Here is a 17,710-nt window from a genome sequence, read left to right as displayed (position 1 = left end):
TGCTCATTTGTTGACCATATTATTTAACGAACTTTTTAAAACCACACTTAAGTTAGGAGAAAAATGAAATTGTGAAGTATTTGCTTCACTTTGATGGATTTATTAATTCTCTTAACAATTATGTGTGCATGTGGTAAAGACAAAAACAATTTTTAAAGGATAATTCTGGTAATGACTATCGCACATTTCTCTATCAATCTTTTTTTGCAATGCAATTTGATTTGTATTATGTTGGCATTTAAATTTTTTTGAAAATCATAATCACCTAAGGAATAAATGAATTAGATTTATTATACTTTATATATTCAGTAAAGTAATTGAACTAACTACTAAATTTGGGAAAGATTTTCAAGACATGTATGTAAATGGTGTATAAAGTGTTAACCAGAAAATGAATCTCAAAATATTATTTAAAGCTATTATAAGAATTCATGAGTCACATAGCCATATCATTATCTACCTGAAATGCCCTTTTCTGGAATGGCAATTTTTCTCTTTATGTTTGTAGTATAAGCTATGTTTCATTGGAGCAAATTATACTCCTTCAACTTTCTGTCATGGAACTCAGAATTTGTCAGCAGGTGTGACTTTAATTTTGACAACAAAACTTAATATTCTGTTCCACTCTTTCTTAGCTTGACTTGCTCCTTGTAGTTTATTATGGCAAATGTAGCTACATTAAAGTGATTTTTACAATTTTTGATGCTTTCAAAACCTTGAGTTTTTAAATTTTATGGAGCCACAGGAAAGTCTTTAAATAAGGTATGAATGGTCTGATGCTGCAGTTAAAGATTCCTTTAGGCTGGACCATCTTGTTATTGTTAATGATACCTAACAATTTTTGAGCACATACTCTGGGCTAATGCTTTATATATGTAGATATTTACATGTTTTAACATGTTTATTTCTCACTTCAACCTGTCAGATATATAATATTATTGCTACCACTGAGCAAATAAAGACCTGAGAAACAAAAAAAAATGTATTAACTTATCTAAGGTTTGAGTTTATGTTCACAGATTTATTACAAACAGGGATTAAAGGAGGCACGTGGGTGAACATGACATACTAGTATAACATGTAGAGCGTGCCTGGATTTTGGCCCTGAAACAGAGTATTCACTCAACTCAACTATCTCCACTAAAAAGGGTTAAAAACTTTTTAATTTTTATTAATAACAACATTTTTTTCAAGTACTTCTCACAGCAAGCTTGAAATGGGTTAGAAGCCTGTCTGAAAAAATTTCATTATCATGAGATAAAGGAGAATGAGAAATATCTTTTCATATTGAAAATGTAATAAAAACACAACCTCTTCCAGATCCATTTCTTAATATTAAATTTGGTTGTTTTAAGAAATTTCTAATAATTTTCAATTTTCTTTTTACCATCATCTTCTAGAAGCTACAATATTTCTTAGCTTATAAATAAACAAATAAAAATGCTATTTAGTTCCAGCCAATAAACGTTTGCATTTTGCATTATGAAGTAATGTATAAAATAATTAAAAGTCATACACTTCTACTTTGAAACAGAACTACACATGTAATTTAAGAGCAATTGTGACATATTTGAGAAGGCCTGTCTAAGAGTCCCTGATTTAAGCAAGACTGCAGAACTATAGAAAATGTATTTCGTAGACAAAACTGTGTCCCCTCAAATATTCCCATGTTTTGATCCCTGGAACCTGTGACCACGGTAAGTTATCTGGCAAAGAGGATTTAAGGCTGCAGATGAAATTAAGTTTCCTAATTAGCTGACCTTAAAATAGAAAGATTATCTGACTGGACCCAGGGTAATCACAAGGATCCTTAAAATGGGAGAAGGAGGCAGATTGCTGTGATATGTGGATTGAATCCACTTTGCTGGCTTTTAAGATGAAGAAAGGGGCCACATGGTTAGGAACATAAGACGTCTCTAGAAGCTGGAATGGTCAAGGGATCTGTACCTTGGAGCCTCCAGAAAGGAATACAGCCCTGATGAAATCTTGATCTTAGTACAATGGGATGGACTTCTGACTTACAGAACTGAAAGGTAATAAATGTATTGCCTTAAGCAACAAAGTTTGTGATAATTTGTTACAGCAGCAATAGAAAATAAATGCAATAAATAAACTGAAAGGTATTTCCTAAATTAACTGGAAAATCAGAGACTAGAGTAAGTATAGAAGACCACACACACAAAAAGCTCTCTATTATTGGTTGGAAAGTTCAGCTCAATTCAAACAGTGATATTTGAAAGATGATATTATTAATGACAACTCCTTAGTGTACCACAATTGCTTATAACCTTGTATTCAGTTCAACTTGCAAGCAGTCAGTTTCTGTTGAGGATTAATTACTTCTCTGGCTTCAAAGAGAAAGTACAGACAAAATTTCGACACCTATCAGAAAAAGGACAGCCCCTGCCAACTGCTTCTATTTTTTAAATCTACAAAGGTGTAAATATCATTCAAACAACTCCAATGTTCAGAATAGGAACAAAAATGTTTATTTTACAAAAGAACAACAAAAAAGGAACCTTTCTGAGAATGTTTGTTCTTGATCCAAAAAGTCCTGGCCACTTTACTAAGAATATCTACAGGAGGAAGATGAGAGGAGTGTGGAAGAAATAAATTATGGGACTAAATAAAAATGATCTTTATTTCAGATAACAAATTTTAGGAATATAAAATTTACCAGTGTTTTAATTTACATAAATGTCATGGGAGATAGAGATTGTGCCAAGACAGGATGTGTCAATGTCTAATGAGCTAAACCATCTGTATTTTTAGTGAGGTGGAAGGGAAGTCTATAACTATGGCAGCTGACCTGGTTACTGAGAGGGCTCTGAGCTGGAAGGATATTCTGAAATTCCCAAGTCTCTCTTCATCTGCTCAACCAATTCCCAAGTATCTCCTCACTTGCTGAGCCAAGTGTATGTATTACATAGACACACATGCAGAAAATCATATTTTAGCAAGACATAAATCTGACCTTCCTCAGTTCAATTTGGTGTATAAATTCAGAGAAGACAATAACTAGATAGATAGATAGATAGATTTATCTTTTATTATTTACATTATCTCATTTTTTTCATTTCTAATTTGGAATTGAGCGATCAGGTAAACATTTTACTATTTACATAAGCTCTGATACTATTTTTATTTACGTGAAGACAAGAGGTGCTTGGGGAGAACATTAATCTTTACACAGTCTTGATTAGCTGCCCTTTTATGTGAACAATTGACGTTTTCTTATTCACATATAATCTTATAGAAGTTTCACTTCCCATTAAACTGCCTAAAGATTCTTGCATATGGAAAATTCAAAGCCACCATTAATTCTCATTTTTGAGAGATATTGTACTTGAATAAATACATTTATTTATTCACACACCTATTACTCATTTGCACATTTGTTTATTCAGTAGCCGTTTTTAAGTATATATGTCAAGCACTGTACAAAACACTTGTAATACAAAAATGAATACAAAAACTATAAAATACAGCTCTGGCCTTCAAGTAGGTCATAGACACAAATTTATATTACAGTACAATATAGGAATAACTTTAATAGACACAGGCTCCATTTTATTTGTACGATTTTATATAGAATATTATTAAGCTTATTTTGCCTTGGAAAAAGCAAAAGTAAAATTCATGAAGAACATATTTGAGGTATATATATTGGGTATGTTTTTGTTTAGAATGTGCAGTATGTCAAAGACAATTTTGTTCAGGACAGTGAGACCTGGCTTCAAGAGTGTTTGGTTCCTAAGCATTTTTAAATTTTCAACCTTAAATATAATAAAGCAGTTGAATCAGTAATTCATTCAATGCCTCTGAGTGTGTCTTAGGAGTAAATAAGACAGTAAAAAGTTAGCTTCCTATTTTCACATAACAACTTTGGGGCAAATGATTTGTGGGAATAAAGCTTGCTTCAGGGAAAGACATGGAGAGTGAAGGAAACCCACAGACTGAATCCTGATAGCCCTTGAAATATGACACTTGCTGGGGGCTGCATGAGTACAACCTAGTCGCATTTGAGGAAGAAACAATAATGATTCAATTATTGTCAGACAAATTTAACCCGAAGAGAATTCCAGGACTATGCGAACGCTTACTGATCAGAAGATGTGGCTGCTGTTTTCTTTGTCTACTGCAACAAATATGCAGATCCCCTTCCTCTGTTTAAATCTTGTTTTACTGAGTGTTCTCTTAGTAATGAATGAGAGGACTGGAAAATTATTTTCAATAATTTATTTGCTGCTCTGAGAAATTTTTTACATTAAAACTGTGAGCAATGTCATTAGGAAAAGAAGATTTCAGTGTGTCAAAGTGAGTGGTTAAGATTTCAAGAATAGAAGATGCCTAAGCTAACTTGAAGGAAGTAATAGTTTTTCTGACAGATTTGAGAAGAGGAAGAGGAGGTCTTTAAATTGGTTTCCATACAGAGGATATCAATTTGGCAAAGTCAAGGCCAAAAATAAGAAGAAAGAAAAACAGGAGTAAGAAAAATAGAAGATAGGCCAGGCGTGGTGGTTCACGACTGTAATCCCAGCACTTTTGGAGGCTGAGGCGGGCGGATCACGAGCTCAGGAGTTTGAGGCCAGCCTGGCCAACATGGTGAAATCCTGTCTCTACAAAAAATACAAAAAATTAGCCAGGCGTGGTGGCGGACGCCTGTAATCCAAGCTACGTGGGAGGCTGAGACAGGAGAATTGCTTGAAACCGGAAGGCATAGGTTGCAGTGAGTCGAGATCACGTCACTTCACTCCGGCCTGGGCAACGAGCGAAACTCCATCTCAAAATTAATAAATAAATAAACAGGATCAAAAAGATGTGGAATATAAAAGGAGAAAGATGAAGTGAATGAAGAAAGGTGAAGACATGAGAAGGCACTTTGTTACAAAGTACTAGGTCATGAGTCACAGCAGTGAAAAAGACCAACATGGGAAGGAAAATTGTCACCAGACTTTTTGGCAGCAACACCTTGTGACAGAAGCAAATAATGTGATATATTTTAGATATTCAAGAAAAGAAAATTGAAACAAGGACATAAACTGGCTTCAAAATTAAAGTTTCTCAAACTGTCATGACCCCGCAACTCAGGAAACATGCAAGAACCAGGAAACATTGTTCTTACGGACTTTTTAAAACAAATACTGGAGAATAAGCTACAGACAATCAAAATGACAGAGATATATCAACATAAAGCCTGTTGGTGAGAATTAAATATATAACATGTTTTCTTAGAGATCTCAGACAGATGAGGGACATATTGAAGACAGTTTAATATGGCTATCTGAACTGACAACATAGACACAGTTCAACTTTAATAAAAGGTGAAGGACATGAAAATAATGTATGCATTTTTAAGAAAACTCTTTTTGTTAGTCATATAAGTGACTGTATTAGAATTTTTATCCTCATAATATTTTGTGTGTAATGCTGGATTTTAAAAATGAGTAATTCTAGCATCCCCAGCGTCTCTCTCTTTTTCACTCTCTCTCTCTATCTCTGTGTGTGTGTGTGTGTGTGTGTGTGTGTGTCTATGGGTGTGTGTGTGTGTGGGTGTCATTTCTTATAACTTCGTTCCTTAGAAGGCCTAGAAGTAATGTTCATTTCAGTACAATGAGCATTCCTCACATTCAGATTGTACTGAAACATCATTACCTAGTAAAAGAAAGCAGGGTTGCTTGGTGGACCAGTTGATTTCAGGTTTGGGCAGATAATGTATACGATGAGCTGGGATGTCCTGTGACTCTAGTTAGCAAGAAAGATATCAAAGAATATGAGAGTACATCAATAGAACCTGTGAGCTAACTCAAAGAGGCTCTTACTGGCTAATATCAATATGTTTATATCCATGAATTCACATGACACACATTCATGCACAATGAATTAATTGTCTTTGTACAATGCAGGGTTAATAAAGTATACAATGAAACATTTATTTTGTCATTGTTAAAATAAAGCTGTCACAGGATAACTAAGTAATAGATGAGGCAAAATTTCTCTTTGTAGAAGAGAAATAAATAAATGAAGAAAGTGATGAAATTCCATTATCAATATTTTACAGCAACTAATGAATTATAAAAACGAGGCATCAAGCATGGGTGACTGCTAATATCACAAAAAGAGAGGCAGCCAGGTGTTTTGTGCTTCCTGATAAAGAATTCAAAACTATCATGAAGAAGTCTTGCCAAAAATTCTAACTTGAATATTTGATTAAGCCTCTAGATTTAATTACCAATGCCCAGGAAATATAGAGGACAGAGGAACATGTTAAAATAAATCAGGTGGAAATCTGTACAGAAAAAAATAATATGGTTTCTTTAACAAGTAAATTTCTAGAAAAAAATAAATGGAGCAGAAATACATTAATTAAAAAATACTTAAAAATACCTACTCCCCAAAATAAGGGAAAATAAAGCCATGCATTTTAGGAATAAACACTTGCTTGAAGAAATTATATAGAAAAGTGCAGAAGTGATATCAGAAGAGTGTTTACTGTTGGGGAGACAAAGGGCATTGTGTTTGGGAGAGTAAGCAGGGCTTTCTGGATGTTAGGAAATTTCTAGACATGGGAGGTGATTACCAGTTTGTTCAATTTCTAATAGCACATTAAGCTGTACCTTTATTTTGTGTAGTTGCTAATATCATCAATTTAAAAAGTATTAGGTAGCGTGATTCATTGGATGTATGAAACTGAAGGACTTGTACAAACTCTACGTGAAGATGCCGAATAAGCAGTTGTTACATGTGGGTCTTGAATTGAGGTGACATATCTTATGGTTTATTCCATAAGCCTTGTTTAAAGATGGTTAAGAGATTAAGAAGAGATATCAATATGAGAATAAAATCTCAGTATAAGAGACAATCAGTATATAATGGATTGACCCCAAAAAGAAAAGTACAGAATAGTCTGAGAGGTAGGAGAAAAATAATAAGCCACTGCCATCTCACTTTGTCCACTTGTGGTCCTGGTAAGAGGAAAATAAGTGAAAAGCAAGCTGCTTCCTTTTAAGGACCTGATTGAGAACTGCAGATATCACTTCTGCTCACATCTGATTGCCTTGAATGTATAACAACAGGAAGACTGGAAATGCAGTCTCTTATTTTGTTTGCCATGGGCCTAGGGAAAAACATGAGTATTTTATTACTAAAAGGAATAAATGACCTTATTTAGAAAAATCATGATTGAATGACTTTGAAGTTCTCTGGGAAGACTGGAGTTAGAGTGTGAAATGAAAAGGCTGAGCCAAGTGTAACTAGCAGGAAAGTCTCTAACAGATGTGGAGAAACAAGGTCAGAGGAGGTCAGCAAGTAGAAGAGACATGGGGCAGTAGAGAAGGATGTCTGGGGACTCTAAGGAGTGGAATTTTATACTGTGTTGAAAAGGAGTGACCTGGTAGTCAACAGCCATATAGAAGAATGTGGGTCTGTCTCCTGTTCCTTGGTATGTGGGCCATGGGACCGTGAACAGCTTCCACTAGAGTGTCACAAAAGAACAGAATCCTAAGGGAGAGCCAAGTCTTCCTTACAAAAAGAGGGTAAAGGAAGCCTAAAAAAATCAGCAAAACATCTTGCATAGATTAAATCTCAAGTGAAAGAATGTGTCCCACTGTATATTTTACAAATTGAGATACTGTCACTCTTCTTGCTTTTATGAGAAAAAATATTAATCAATTCAGATGTAGTTCTTAAAATTATATTTTTAATTTAAATGCCTTTTAAAATTTATATATTTTAATAATAAAAGGAGTTGGTATGTTAGTAAACAACTTCAGGCATGTCAAAGTTACATTTTTAGAATATGAAACTATTCCTTAAGAGGATTTATATTTATAAAGCATTATATCTTTTAACCGTAAAGTACCCACAATAGACTGTTTTCTGTTATTTTAAGTTGTCTAGAATTAGAGTAGAACCATATAGATCATTGTACAGCTAGCCTACATTTTATAGAATACTGGTCCAAAACCATTGGGACTCGTTTAACTGATAAGTTTTACCTCACTTGGGAACTAAGACACTGCATATTTTCCTGGAAGTAGTAGTCCTTGGGCCACATTTAATGTTATTCCCTAAGCTCAACATAACTCTATAAAACTAAAGCGGAATTTCAGAACCATTTAGTCAAAAGTAACAGGGGTTAATGAGAAAAAAAAGATGGGCTCAAGAGAGTTTCATCTTCACTCTTCATCAATAGCTGCATGACTTTGAGTAAATTAGTAAACATTTCTAACATCTCAAATTCGTTATTAATAAAAATAAAGATATTAATAACTACCTTCCATAGTGTTAATAAGTATTATATAAGAAAAACTTGTCAGACTGTGCGCAGTGGCTCACGCCTGTAATCCCAGCACTTTGGGAGGCTGAGGTGGGTGGATCACCTGAGGTCGGGAGTTCAAGACTAGCCTGACGAATGTGGTGAAACCCTGTCTTTACTAAAAATACAAAAATTAGCCAGGTGTGGTGGCTCACGCCTATAATCCCAGCTACCTGGGAGGCTGAGGCAGGAGAATTGCTTGTACCCGGGAGGTGGAGGTTGCAGTGAGCTAAGATCCCACCACTGCACTCCAACCTGGGTAACGGAGAGAGACGCCATCTCAAAAAAAAAAAAAAAAAAAAGAAAAGGTAACTTGTCAGTATCTGACAAATAGTAGCCACATCATTTTATAATTGCTATTTGGATGTATCCCTTAATCCATTAATTTTTGTCTATTTTGTTTAACTGATTCTATGTATTTTAACTGATAATAATAAAATAGTGTATATTGTCATCTTTATTTCCATTTTATGTAAGCATTATTGTTAGTTACCAATGTAATGCAGCAAAATTTTGCACTCATGCAAAAGGTTACCCTTGTTTTTATGAGTATTTGACTGTGAATGGAAGTAAGTAGCAGAAAAAAATAATTCCATAATAGTTTCTTCTTTGGAAAACTCTAATATTGTTCTGAAACCAAAGTGGTAAATAGTTTTGCTCTTAAATGAAATCTCATTACTTGGTAGTCATTTTACAGGACATGGTTTGAGAAGACTTGTATGTGTGAGGAAAACCTAGGGGAGATAATGTTTCATTACTGCCCTCTGCCCAGATGCAGGAGAGGGGAGAGAAACTACATACACCCCAATGTATCTATTGCTGTTCTAGTGGCTAGAAACATATGGATGTTCTTCACCAAAAAAAAAAAAAAAATTATAGGTGAATTAATCGTACAAAATATAAAAAGTATGAACAGATACCTACTTAATGATGTTTAATATTAACGTAATTGTTAGCATGAGGATATAGGTTCTTAAGAAATCTAAGTTTCAGCTGGCACAGCGGCTCATGCCTGTAATACCAGTACTTTGGGAGGCCGAGGCAGGAGGATAGACTTGAGGCCAGGAGTTTGAGATCAGCCTGGCCAACACGACAAAATCCCATCTCTACTAAAAATAAAAAAATTTGCCAGGTATGGTGGTGCACGGCTGTAATCCCAGCTGCTTGGGAGGCTGAGGCATGAGAATTGTTTGACCCGGGAGGCGGAGGTTGGTGCACTGATATGCACCACTGCACTCCAGCCTGGGTGACAGAGTGAGACTCGTTTAAAAAAAAAAAAAAAGAAAGAAATCTAAGTTTTGACTGAATCTTTGACAAAGTTATTGTTATGGTGAATGATATATTTGATAAGAATATGATTTAGAGAAAGATCTAGAAATTTTTTGAAAGGCAAATGTAGGTAAAACCAATGATAAGTTGAATACACTGGTAATTTTAATGCTTCTGAGAACACAGCACACACAATGATAAATACCACATAAAATTACTTTTTAAAATATGGCTAATATGCACTGTTTGAATAGTCACATTTTATTTTCACTATTTAAAACAAGTATCTGAATTATGTCATATGGTTCACTGCATAGGAAGCACAACAGTGGGAATTCATCTAAAAATCAACGTAGTATAAGAGTTAAATGAATTAGTATGGGAAGGCTGAATGAAAGAACAGATAGGTAGAAAAATTCAGAAAACTTTGTAAAAACTTGAAAAATATTACAAATTATAAAATTAAAAGCTGGTCAAATAGACTGTGGTTTCGGGAAATAATATCCTTAATGATATCTCTAATCTTAGAATAATAATAATAATAACAATAAAAATCAAGGTACTTAACGTCAATACAGTTGACTTGTTGTAGAATGGTATCTGGTTGGTAACATAACTCAAAAGATTAAGCAAATATTTTATGAATTGAATAAGCAAACAAAAAAATTCATTTGTAGTATAGCATTACCAGCCACAAAGACTCACATCCATTCAGTCAACTAAATTTTTATCATATGTAAGTCAAAACAGATTTAAACAGAAATGGAAGGAAAAAATCCACACATACTGGCTGGCACTTGCTTTGTATCTGGAGGAGAATAAATATCCCAGCCTGAAAAAATGGTAAAGAAATGGTTCATTTTCCTGCTACTGCTGAATTGGGAGATATAGGGTCGGATCAATTCCCTCCACCACCCTAAAAAGGTTGCTCTGTTGCACAGCAACACCTTTCAGTAGAAACAAGGGCCACATGGCCACTTAGCTTTCTACATGCTAAGACTAAAATTTGCATTAATGCAAAATGTCGCGTCTATGGTGACTGTGCATTTGTTTTGCCTCATGCAGGAACGGGGGATAAATATTTGGGATACAAAGAATACCATGAGAAAGTACAAAAACAGTCCACTTCTGGCAAAAGAAGAAACTATATATTGGCTAGAATTACCTAGATACGTATACCTTCTCAAAATAGTCAATTGGACATGAAAGCAACATAGATGAAGTCCAGAATTTAGGGAAATTAAGTGACTGCTAGTGACCAGAAATCAGATGAAGTCTGTTCATATTTACCATCCCTTTAGTTGAAAATCTGAGAAACATGCTCTAACAGGTCAATAATGAGAGAAACCAGGCAAGATAAGCTGCAGACATTATTTATGAGTCATCAATGGAGAGAATTCAAAGGATGAGTAATTGGGAAAAATGTGTTAATATAGATGTGGAAATACTCGCAAGAAATAAAGTGAATGCTTTTCAAGACATAAAGATCTTACTTCTGAAAAATATATGCTATGTATAATGAAGTAATTATTATAAAAACAGTAGTTATATGTGATTTATAAAATTAAGAAATCATGTGTTCTATTAAACTATAAAATTAAAAAGTAGCAAAACAAAACGAAAAAAAGAAGAAATTGAGTAAGAGAGAGATGTCAATAAAATGGAGCTTAATGAGATACTGAGATGTGAAGATCCTGAAAATTCAGTCACATATTTAAAATATTCCTTAAAGCAGAAGTGATACGACAGAAAACTAAATTTTGAATTAAAAATTGAGAAATACTATGAATACAGAATAAGAGGAACAAGTGATAGAAATGTATAAGATGTGATACTACAATTGTAACATTCATAGAAAGGAGAACTATCACTATATTATGGAAATACTAAAAATAAATCAGAAGAAGTAGAAACAACCAACATTGAAGATGGCAAAAAAAGAAAACCCTGAATATGCATATTACATCTGCATATGTATATGGCACATATGTACATAACCAGAAAATATATGTATATTGTGATATTTTGAAAATGAAGCATTTACCCAACATGAAAAAAATGAAGAAAAAGAAGAGAATGAGGAGGAAGAGGAAGAAGGGAGGGAGGGAGAGAGGAAGCAAGGAGGAAAAAAAAGGAGGAGGAGAAAGAAAAATCTATCTGGACATACAGTTTACTTTTAAAGACAAACTGCCTTAAGATAATGGAACTATGTCTACATAGTTCTAAAGTAAATATGTTCTATACCAAGCATTCAGTTTGTCTTTTGTATGTGAGAGCAGCTAAAACATATTTGAACACGTGTAAGTGCTCACAAACCTTTGTGCACTTCTAATGAGTAACGTGCATCAGGCCACAAAATTTTAATCAAAATAAGAACTCAATAATAGGGAATTAATAATAACACTTTAAAAATCAGTTAACATTGACTAGGTCTAAATAATGATTGCAAATATAATTTAATAAATTCAGAATTTACTCCATATTAATGAGCAAGGTGAAGAGTCTTAGATTATATTTCAACTAAAATTGAAAGCCATGTTAAATTTTCTGTCTTACTAGAGGAAAGGGGATAAAATATGCTATTTTGTTTCTATCAATGTTTTTTTAAAAGTTCATATATATTTGTTTGCATATATAGAGTTATTAAGTATTATAGACCTATTAGTTGGAGAAAAATACCGTCCATATTTTCCAAAATTTTAGAGGAATCAAAATGTGATAACATTTACATTATATTCAGCAGGAATATAGGAAATTAAAAGTATGTTTTAAGAATAGCAAACAGAATGGGCCCTGTAGGATCACTGACATCTAATGAAGATAAATATAAGCAGTTAATAAGATTAAGAACATTACGCAAATATAAATTTTCTATTGCATAGTGTTTTGTTTTTTGTTTTTTGTTTTTTTTTTCAGATGAAGTCTCACTCTTGTTCCCTCAGGCTGGAGTGCAATGGCAGTAATCCGGCTCACGGCAACCTCTGCCTCCCAGGTTCAAGTGATTCTTCTGCCTCAGCCTCCCGAGTAGCTGGGATTACAGGCGACTGCCACCACACCTGCCTAATTTTTATATTTTTAGTAGAGATGAGGTTTCATCATGTTGGCCAGGCTGGTCTCGAACCCCTGACCTCAGGTGATCCACCCGCCTCAGCCTCCCAAAGTGCTGGGATTACAGGCTTGAGCCACCACTCCCAGCCTATTGCATAGTTTTTGTAACAGAAACACATAAAAAAATTAAAGCAAAGTTAAAAGTATTGCCAAATATATTACTCAAACATACACACCTACACAGACACAGACACAGAGACATGCAAAATGAAGCAAGAGAGGCAATATTAGTAACAGAAAACTGTAGGCTAAAAGCATCAAGACTATTTTACTGAAATTTTTATATAAGTTATAATAGATATAGGCATTTATGAATCAGATAAAAGTGTGTGTTTTAAAATGAATTAATGGAAATTTCTGGAATTTTATAACCAGCTCAATTTATTAACTAATATTAACTTTATACTTTATATATTTACCTTTTCCATCTGCTAAAGATTGAATCCTTTTATCAACAAATCATACAAAAACATTTGTTTTGTATTTAATTTTGTATTTATTCACGATTCCTTAAATCATGAAGCATAAACGAACATACTTAAAATGTAAAAAATAATTTTCTCACATCAGAAACCAAGTATCAAGGACATATTTGAGAAAGGGATTTAACCAGAGCCCAAGTGGCAGAAGTACAGATTAAAGAAAAATTTACCACTAATTATTCTGGAGAAGGCTTTTCTCCTTGGAGTTTGAATAAATAGCCACGTACGTGTATACACAAAAATATAGAAACACACACAACCGTGAAATAATCAAGCTGATGCTTATAAAATTATTTCAGTACTATGAGAGGAGAATGTTATCGTGAAGACTCTAAGAAAGAGAATTCTCAAAATCATTGAGGAAAAGGCTTGCTGAGTGAGCAAGTGTTCAGATGCCCCCTGCAGGCTTTTACAGCGGGTTATTAGTCTGGTAAAACAGAGGAGAAAAGAGTGGTGACGCATCTCAATCTGCAGAAGACACTATGCACTGTGAGCCAGGTAGATAGTTTTTCTCCCCGCGCCCAGTTAGAGTTTTCTCAAAAAGTTGAGTGTTGAAGAGAAAGTATTCAGAAACAATAGATCAGAATTCAGCCTGTCTGCTCACACAGCTGATTTTCTTCTTTTGTTCTCACGTCAATATTCCAAAAAGTAGCTGTCTCCAGAAAAAAAAAAATTACTCGTATTCAAAGATGCACAATAGAGGGGAGGGATAGCTTTAGGAGATATACCTAATGCTAAATGACGAGTTAATGGGTGCAGCACACCAGCACGGCACATGTATACATAGGTATCTAACCTGCACATTGTGCGCATGTACCCTAAAACTTAAAGTATAATAATAATAAAAAAAAGATGCACAATAACAAGAAAGTAATCATAATGGAACCTAAGCAAAAAATATCACAACAAAGGAGGAAGCCAACGTGATCTCGGCGGGGGGTGGAAATATGAATAATATAAGCCAATACTCAACAAAACAGCATTTTGAAAAGCAGAACAAAGTAAAAATGTGTTCTCATAACCTGTTTATCTCTAGAACATTACCATTAATGGAAATTTTTAAAGAATGTGCTTAAGAGTAGAAGGAAAATTGTCCCAGGGAAGGTCTGAAAAATACCAGAAGGGGAGGTGAGTGAACATGATAGTAAATATGTGGATAATTCTGAACTAACGTTGACTATATAAACAATAATAACAATTTCTAATCTGGAAAGCAAAATAAGTAAGATATAATTAAATACTAGACTATAATGCTATATAAGTTGGGGTTGAGCAATCCAACTTCAAAAAAATTTTATATTGAGAAAGTACAAATATAAATTTTGATTTTTGAAGAATGCATGTTAAATTTTTAGATAATAAATGTATATTCAGATAATAGTGGGTATATTTTCTACCAGTAGAAAGCAAAGAATGAAAACAACAACAAAAACAACAAACATCAATCAAGTTGGGAGAAGTTCCGTAAGTGAGAAGAGGAGAAAAGGGTGGCACTGATTTCAGTCAGCTGGAGACAAATAATTGCCTTGTCCTATCTTCAGCTGAAGCACAAATATAAAATGTTCTCTAAGATGAAGAAATGAAAAGGTGTGTATCAGAAACACATAAATGTAAATTGTCTGGTTATGTCATATAAAATCTATAGATTGTTACATTTTATTAAGAAAAAAAGCCAAGTGAGATTTGTTACAGATATACCAGAAATTAAAGGATAAGTATTGCTTAAAATTAAAAAGATGAAAAATGTATCACAGGCAATTTGTAATAATATCAACAACAACAAAAAACTGATGTCATTACATTAAAAAGACAAAACAGACCTATTGGAAAAAGTAATTCAGGAGGTAAAGAATAACACTTTATAAGGTAAAGATTCAATTCACCAGGTGCATATCACAGATTTATACTTAAAAATAATTCATTTGAAATTTAAATGGCAACAGTTTACACTGCTACAAGGAGAAACCGATATAGCCGCATTTACAATGGAAGTAATAGTAATCTCACATCATTTGTAGAGTGATCAGTCAAAAATACACAATTAACAAGCTTAATTCAATGAACATATATAAGATACTGTATCCAGTATTGGAATTTACACCTTTATAAGGACAAGATGGCTTATGAGAATTGATCATATATTTGGCTAATTTTAATATAATTCAAAGTCAGTATTATACAGACTGTTTTCTCTGTCCCCAATGTAGTCAAAATCAGTAAAAATAAGATAACTTACAGAACTCATGTTTTTAAACTTAAAAAACATTTTAAAATAACTTGCACAGTGAAAAACCACAATAAAATTAGAAAAACTTTGAGATGAAAAATAAGGTTGCCAAGAAAAATACATATTTTTGCATAAGAAATTCAAAGATACACATCACTCTTATTTTATAGCTGAAAAACTCTTGAAAATATTTCAGCCAACAGAAAAATAAATCATAATAATTTAAAATGCAAGAGTTTTGTCATTAAAGGTCTATTGCTAAGAACTGATAACAGTTAAAATGGATTTATGCCTAAACAATTTAATCATATTTTGCTATGATTATCTGTATACCATTTCATCAGATCATACATTTGGAAAATAGCAATAATTTAGTTAGAAATACAATACAATGCTTTTCTAGATTGGAAATCATTACTTCATCACGTTTTCTTCCTAAGCTCTAAGAGAAATGTACCATGTTTTGCTTACTTGAAGAGGGCTCCCTCACGACTAAAATGATTCCAGCTCAGGCAGAAGAAAAAGTGAAATCATAGCCTTGGGGTTCACAATGGCATCACAGGATCTTGCTTATTTAATGAATCAGTGAAGACTCACCTTCTGTGAACCCTTTCTATAGGAGGTAAAAGTTGTCTTTTTTTTTTTTTTTTTTTGCCAGCTCACTCAAACTTGCTTTTTATCTGGTTCAGATGGCAGAAAGACATGCGTGGAGAATAAATAACATGTCATAGAAAGAGCCCTTGAGTTGGAATAAGAAAACTTTGATTAAAATCCAAGCTTTTAATAACATTATTAATGACATGAGGGGTATGTGTTCTTTAACCTCGCTGAGTCTGTTTCCTAAAATTCAATAATTACATTAGCTAATGCATTTAAAAAGGTGATCACTATGTACAAGTTATATATTATGATTAGTTTGAAAGAATAGGGTATATCTTATCTCTAACTTTAATCCCAAGCTTCAGAAATAGAATTGTTCATCAGACAAGAACATAAGGGGGCAACTGGGACACACAATAGGTTCACGATGGCCTCCGTGAGCTACGAATAAAGAGGCAAACAGCAGAGACGGACCGCAGCACAGAGGGAGGAAATGGAAATAGAACAGAGCTTCTCTCTAGCAGGAGTTGCTTCTAGTTTGGATCCCATATGTTAAGAAATTCCACCTTCCATTTAACAAGAATTTCCTCTGGGAGCCATCATGGGGATGCCGTCTACAGGCTAGTGGCACGAGCTTCAAGACACTAAAAGTGTACACTAAGAAAAATATACCAGCACACATGAATGAAATAATTAGCTCAAGGCTCTCATGAAATGGTATGATATCAAATGCAATCTGTGGTGTCAGCTAGCTGGAGAGAGAGAGAAAGAAAGAGGCAGAGGGAGGGGGGAAGGAGAGAAAGAATAAGTTTATTCAGGAAAGATCTATCTTCTGGTTGTAGATTTTCGGGAATATTTACAAGCTGGATATCCCTGTTTCAAAATATGGTACAAACTCACTCTGGTTTTAAATTCATCTACCATTTTTGTATCACAGTATAATTAAAGAGCTATTTTGCCTCAGTGATATATTTGAATCGAAATATCATGCTATGTAGTTAAGTACAGGCAGTTTATTTGTTTTAGTTTCTTACCTGACGCATATATCTTCCTGAAATGAAACACGATCTCATTTCTTTTCAAGAGTCAAATACGCTCACACAAGCTAAAACACTTCTATTTCAAGGGAACGTGATGCTTCCACTGGAAGCTTTTATTCCTGTTTGGCAGGTTGGGCATGTTTGGAAATCTATTTTTCATCAAACCCTGAAGGGTTATATGAAAAAAAAAAAAAAAAAGGTTTGTACTGACATAATGAATAGAGAATTTAAGCCAAAAATCTAACAATAAATTAGCTTCTCTGTGCCAAACAGAATTCGGGCCAAAGATACTGATCAGCAATATACAAACAAAAATATATTTGAAAAAATGTGTAGGGCGAGCATATTTCCCCTCAAATTACAGCTAAGGTTATTATGCATTTAAACATGGAGGTGGTTGGATGTGGTGAAACCAGTGGTCTCAATTTGCAGGAGCAGAGGTGAGGCCTTGAAAAAGGTATTCTAGCCATTCTGTGAGTTTCACCTATCGAGGTATTTTCTTTATTTAATTAGAATTTAGTAAGTTCATTTTTTTTTTCTAATTTAGAAGGATATTAATTTTTTGTTTAACCTTAGGATGCATAGTAAATTTCAATTTAAATATTTTTAATAACATTTGAAAAGAAACAGCAAAATAAAACAATATTTATAAGATTAGCAAGTAGAT

The 17,710-nt window shown here is 33.7% G+C and overlaps 1 protein-coding gene across 2 annotated transcripts in view; it reads right to left on the bottom strand.

Annotated features, from left to right (window-relative positions):
• PIK3C2G (phosphatidylinositol-4-phosphate 3-kinase catalytic subunit type 2 gamma) overlaps positions 1 to 17,097 on the bottom strand; it is a 400,993-nt gene extending 383,896 nt beyond the window's left edge. For both annotated transcript variants that reach the window (XM_024256898.2, XM_024256899.2), the window contains exon 1: positions 17,038 to 17,097. The gene's annotated coding sequence lies outside the window, so the exon portion shown is untranslated. The remainder of the gene's footprint in view (positions 1 to 17,037) is intronic.
• Positions 17,098 to 17,710: the final 613 nt, after the last annotated feature.

Source organism: Pongo abelii, chromosome 10, assembly GCF_028885655.2.
Source record: "Pongo abelii isolate AG06213 chromosome 10, NHGRI_mPonAbe1-v2.0_pri, whole genome shotgun sequence".
Taxonomy (NCBI): Eukaryota; Metazoa; Chordata; class Mammalia; order Primates; family Hominidae; genus Pongo; species Pongo abelii.
The sequence above is the reverse complement of the archived record's forward strand: the minus strand, read 5'-3'. Positions and strand labels throughout refer to the sequence as shown.